Source organism: Dipodomys spectabilis, unplaced genomic scaffold (genome assembly GCF_019054845.1).
Source record: "Dipodomys spectabilis isolate Male_0828 unplaced genomic scaffold, ASM1905484v1 ptg000405l, whole genome shotgun sequence".
Classification (NCBI taxonomy): Eukaryota; Metazoa; Chordata; class Mammalia; order Rodentia; family Heteromyidae; genus Dipodomys; species Dipodomys spectabilis.
In genome coordinates, this window is record NW_024871082.1 from 1,465,504 (window position 1) to 1,472,207 (window position 6,704).

Below are 6,704 nucleotides of genomic sequence, written 5' to 3' on the forward strand. Positions count from 1 at the left end.
AAAACCAACAAGACAACAATAAAGGCCAAGAAACAGCACCCAAACTTAGAATCCAAGAACCATAAGAAGGACATAGTTGCAGCAGCCCAGAAGTAGTTGGATAAATGGCAGACATCTACTGAATATTTCACCCAGCAGCATTAGACAATACGTTTTCTCAGCAGCACATGGAACATTTTCCAAAATAGACATTTTAGGCCACATAGAAAACTTGTCCAAATTCAGAAACATTGAAGTTACACCTTGCATTCTCTCAGACCACAAGGGAATATAATTAGAACTCAATACCAAAAGCCACCAAAGAATGTCATGTAACACATGGATCCTGAACAACACACTGTTGAATCACGAGTGGGTCATGGAAGACATCAGAAAGGAAATTCAAATGTTCATGATATTCAACAAAATGAACACACCAATTACTAGCTCCTCTGGGACACAGCAAACACAGTATTCAGAGGCAAATTTATACCCCTGAATTCCTACATCAACAAATTAGAGAGATCTGAAACCACTTTAATGAGACATCTGAGCCTCCTTGGAAAAGAGCAGCAAATTAAACACAATCCAGTAGCTGGAAATGAATAATTAAAATTAAATCATAATTAAATGAATTGGAATGTAAAAAAAAGAAAGAATCAAGAAACCAAAGTATTGATTCTTCGAAAAAATTAACAAAATTGACACACCCTTAGCAAATCTGATCAGAAAAAAGAGAACACACCCAATTAAACTCAGAGATGAGAATGGAAACATCATCACAGAAACAACTAAGAGTCAGAACATTATAAGGGAATGCTTCTAAAACCTTTCTACTAATAAGTTTGAGAACTTGGCAGAAATGGACCTTATCCTAGCAAATACTGACATGCGAAAATTAAGCCAAGATGAGTCAAACTATCTTAAAAGGCCTATATCAAGCATTGAAATAGAAACAGCAATAAGAGACCTCCCATCTAAGAAAAGCCCAGGACCAAATGGTTTTACAGCGGAATTCTATAAGGCCTTCAAACAGACATCACATCAATACTCCTTCAACTCTTCAATGAAACAGAAAGAGAAAGTTCACTACTGAACTCATCCTATGAGGCCATCATAACACACATCCCAAAACCAGGAAGGGACTCATCAAGGAAAGAGATCTATAGGCCCATTTCTTTGATGAACATTGATGCAAAACTTCTCAACAAAATTTTGGCCAATCTACTTCAACAATTCCTCCAAAAAATTATACACCACGATCAAACTGGATTCATTTCAGGGATGCAAAGCTGCTGTAATATAAGCAAATCAATTAATATAATTCATCACATCAAGAGAAGCAAGGATAAGAACCACATGGTTATCTCAATAGATGCAGAAAAAGCAATTGACAAGAGATAACATCCCTTTTTATGAAGGTTCTGGAAAAATGAGGAATCCATGGAACATTCCTCAATACAATAAAGGCTGTATATGACAAACCTACAGCCAGCATTATACTTAATGGTAAAAAAAATAAAGCTATTTCCTCTTAACTCAGGAATGAGACAAGGATGCCTACTCTCTCCAATCTAGTATTGGAATAACTAACTACAGCAATAAGACAAGATGCAAATATAAGAAGGATCCAAATAGGGAAAGAAGAAGTAAAACTCTCCCTCTTTGCAGATGAAATGATCTTGTATTTAAAGAATCACACAGAGGCCACTCCAAAATTACTCAAGCTGATTCAAAACTCTAGTAAAGTAGCAGGGTATAAAATTAACCCTCAAAAATCATTGGATTTTCTTTATGCCAACAATAAGAAAAGAGTGGCTGAAATTAGGAATGGAACTCCATTCGTAATAGCCCCACAAAAAATAAAATACCTAGGAATTAACTTAACCAAAGAAGCGGAGGACTTCTATGATGAAAACTTTAAAAAAAATGAAAAAGGTAATCAAAACTGAACTTAGCAAGTGGCAAAAACTCCCATGCTCCTGGATTGGGAAAGATCAACATCGTGAAAATTGCAATACTTCCAAAGGCTATCTACAAATTTCATGCGATATCTATAAATATTCCAACCTTATTCTTCAAGGAAATAGAAGAGGCAATCAGAAAATTCATATGGAACAATAAAAGACTCTGAATAGCAAAAATGATCCTTAACAGAAGAACAGTGCTGGAAGAATATCAATGCCAAATTCAAATTCAACTACAAAGCCATAGTAATCAAAAGAGCTTGGTACTGGCACAAGAACAGACCTCCGGAACAATGGAATAGAATTGTAAACACAGAAATGAACTTACAGACCTATAGCCATCTAAACTTCGGTAAAGGAGCTAAAAAGTAGAATGGAAGAAAGACAGTCTCTTCAGTAAATTGTGTTGGCAAATCTGGTTAACAAACTTGTAGAACACTAAAGCTAGATCCTTATATATCACCCTGTACCAGAATCAACTCCAAATGGATCAAAGACCTTGGAGTCAAAGAGGACACTCTGAAAACTTTACAGGATGGAATAGGAGAAACCCTAGTTCTTGTTGGCACAGTCCGAAATTTTCTTAATAGAGACCCAGAAACACAACAAATCAAAGAAAGGTTGGACAAATGGGATTGCATAAAATTGCAGAGCTTCTGCCTGGCAAAGGACATAACTAGCAAGATTAACGGAAAGCCCACGGATTGGGAGAAGTTCTTCAATAGCCATAAAATGGACAAGGGTCTCATATCTAAAATATACCTGTAACTCAAAATTTTAAATCCCGCAACAAATCTTCAAAGAAACAACTGCCCAATAAATAAGTGGGCTAAAGACTTAAAGAGAACCTTCTCTGAAGAGCAAAGAAGGATGGCCAATAGACAAATGAAGAAATGCTCAACCTCCCTAGTCATACAAGAAATGTAAATCAAAACAACATTGTGATACCACCTCACCCCAGTTAGAATGGCTATAATCAAGAACTCTAACAACAACAGATGCTGGAGGGGATGTAGACAGAAGGGAACACTACTGTTTTGTTGATGGGAGTGTAAACTTGTTCAACCAGTTTGGAAATCAGTATTGAAGTTCTTCAAAATTCTACACATAGAGCTCCCCTATGACCCAGCAATCCCACTTTGGGTATTTACCCAAATGTTCACATATAAGACCACAGTAGAGCTTCCAGCACAACTATGTTTATTGCATCATTATTTACCATAGCTAATATATGGAACCAACCCAGATGCCCCTTAGTAGAAGAGAAGATCAAGAAAAGGTGGTATACATACACACTGGAATTCTATGCCTCCATCAGAAAGAATGACATTGTCCCATTTGTTAGGAAATGGAAAGACTTGGAAAAAAAATATTAAGTGACGTAAGCCAGGCCCAAAGAAACATAAGTGCCATGGTTTCCCTTATTTGCAATAACTAGTATATGTCTGAGACACAGAAACTGTCAGAAAAGTTGATGTTAAGGAAATGAACCCTAAGCTATATATTCAAATGTTTTTTTCCTTTCATGCGATTGTTTCTAACACATTTATAATATTATTTCTTTTTTACTTTGTATGTCCCTCCCCCATGGTACAAACCCTGCTTTCAATGTACTTGATGTTGGTATAATTTTTGGACGGGAAGGGAAAAAACAAACCGTTTAAATAATAGGGATACAGTTGGACCCATTACAACAATGAGATGTACAAGTCATTATGTCGAAAACAAACTTTAAAATTTTGGTGTGGGGGGGAGGGTTGGGTGGGGAACGGGGAGAGGACGCGAAATTATGGGAAGGGGAAACAAAGGAGGAGGCTACAATGCTTGATAAGAAATGTACTCATTATCTTGCACATGTAATTGAAACCCCGTTGTAAAGTATTTTCACAACATCAAAAAAAATAAAATTAACTATGGAATGAAATTAGTTCCAATAATGCATTTGTATTTAGAAATAACTGAAAAAATTTAAGGTGCATAAGATTTTTTTATTGGAAATGGAGGGATATTGGAATTTGGTTCTCTACATTTTAGGCAATTTGCTTAAAAGAATAGGCAAAATAAAATTTATATTTGCAGCAGACTTGACACATTAAATTTTGTATATTGAAAGGAAAACAAGCCTCAACAATATGTCAATTCTCTCTTCTTATTTATCTCTAAAGGTTTATGCTTCTGGTTTCTTAATATTAAAACTTTAAAAAAATTGAGTTTAGCTAGTTGTGCAAAGGAGTTTTGCTTCATCATGTCAGTGTTGAATAGACTGTATGTGCATTTCAATATACAGTGCATCTGGATCATTGTCAAACTTCACATTTTTCTTCCTTCCCTTACCCCAAACCCACCTATCCCTTCATGTTTCCTACTTATATTCTGACATGTGTACATTGAAGGTTATGAATGTATTAGTCCACCATTTCCCTCTCCATTCTTCTACCCTACTCCCTTTTAGCCCAGATCCCCTTTTAAGACTTGTTTCAACCTCATGGTATTTTGTTAAATATCTCTACTTTGGCATTTGGCTATGGGCTTGCCACATCCTCTCTTCCATATTTGACCTACATAAATGAGTATATTTCTCCACATTTCTAATCTTAGAATGGCTAAGATAGATTTTTGTATTCACCTTCTGTGCTAAATTTAGAATTGGACTTTCAGGGCCATCCAATAGAACATTTTAATTCTCTACACAATGAAAATGGAAGGGAAATAATTTCTATGCTGTCAGCATTATGTTATCCATCATGAATTCCCATCGCTTATCACTTCAGCAGTCTAAATTTAAAGTCATATTTTTGGCATTATATTCACAAAGTATAGGTGAATATCAAGGGTAATTTACCTAGTATTGGACATTTAGGGACGATCTTCAATTTCTGATGATAGAAGCAGGAATCAGTTTCAATTTTCAGATTCCATTATGTAGTGAGCTCTGTAGTCTTCTAAATTTTTGATAAATTTCGAGTTACTTTTTGTTAATAATTTAAAAAGTTTTATTTCACTATTTGAAATGCTGCTCCAATTATTTTTAAAGTTTCACAATAAGTTAGACTGAATTTTTTCCTCTCATGTTCCCCACTAGTTCAGGTTAAGTCTCCTTTCGCTTTATTTTTTGAGAGACCAAGGGATGAGGGTAAACAGAGAGATGATCATTACTCAGATATCTCCTTCCTCTTCTGTTTCTTCTGTTCTTGTTGAGAGGAAGACTGGAGCAGGGAACAAGTGTGATGCTTGACTTCACCATACAAGAGAGCATTCCTGGCATGTCAATTATTGTTTCTCAGAATCACTTAAATTGCTTACTCTTGCCTTCTTTCTGACAGTAACCTAACGGTTTCTTCCTTGGTGCAGAAGGAAGCAAACTAACAGGATATTACCCGTAAATTGGTATTTTATATCTCAGCTTACTACTACCAAACATAAAAAGCTTTGGCTACATAAATGCAAAGGTACTGATTGTCCAACAAAACCTTAGTGAGGAGTAGACAATTCTACTCAGCTACCCCCTCCTCTCATATCCTCCCTTCCACTACCCTCCCCTCTTTTAACCTCCCTTCCTTTCTTCTTTTTTTGTGTCTTTCTCCTGCATATTCATCTCTATCTTCTCTCTTTTTCCTGCAAGTAGCAAGTGCTTTGGTTTATCAGACAACACATAAATAATTGAACACATATTTTTCTCCCCTTTTTGTGATTTTTTATTCTTAAGAAGTGAGTTTTAGCACAGCACCAGTGCCTTACACCTAGATAGTCGGTAGGTTCTAATTTGACAATTGCAATTCGAAGCTATTCCAAGGAGATAAACCTAAGAGATTCTTTTCTCCACTTGTGGTAAATGGAAGAAGTGAAGGTGTGGCTCAGGTGGTATAGAGCAAACACTGAGATTTAAAGCCCAGATAGAGCTCAAGGCCAGGAGTGCAAACCCCAGTATCAGCACAATATTAAAAAAAAATGAGTCCTTTGCTTTGAAAAGGGATATTTCTCCAAAAATTCATACCCAGGACAATTTTCAAGGTCCGAGACTCTTTTTAAGGCTCTTTCACATCTTAAACTGATACCTCTGCTTGATTCATATTATGGAAAATAGGAGTCACATTTCATATCAAAAAGATTGCACATTACTGAACAGTTCTTACCATTTTTAATGTAAAGAAAGCATGAGAGAAGAATTCACTTCACTTGGGTGAGTTAGGTTTGACTCACTGACAGACTTTTGCAAGTAAATGAGGGTCTGTTTACATGTAAAGAAGTCTATATAGATGGTTTTCCAGGAGAGAGAACAAGCTACCTGTTTACAAGATTGAATCAGATGAAGTTTATTCCTATGATATGGTAAAGAGAAGCTCATCTCATACAACATTATGCAGACAGTAATTTCAAAAACATTAAAAGCCCTTGTCTATGTTTTGAACAGGTAAGTTTTCACAAACAACAAACAGTTTACTGAGCCAAGAAAATATGTTAGAGCAATAGAAACTATGTTAAATATGGTTAATGGTTCAGTGATATGTGTAAAAGAGTTCTGTAATCACAACTAAACTATAAATTTTTTCATCATGTCCCTAACAATAATCTCTAAGATAGGCCTTGCTAAATCTGTCATAGAGGGCAGTGTTTATGCAATTGTCAGGTTTGTTTAGTGTCCAATATCTTCCACAGTCGCTTGGTTTGCAAACTGCTCACAACACATGCAGTTTCTGGAAACACATGCTGTCTTGCTAGGTACCTAAGGGATTTTTGTGCCACTGAGAATAGTTATTG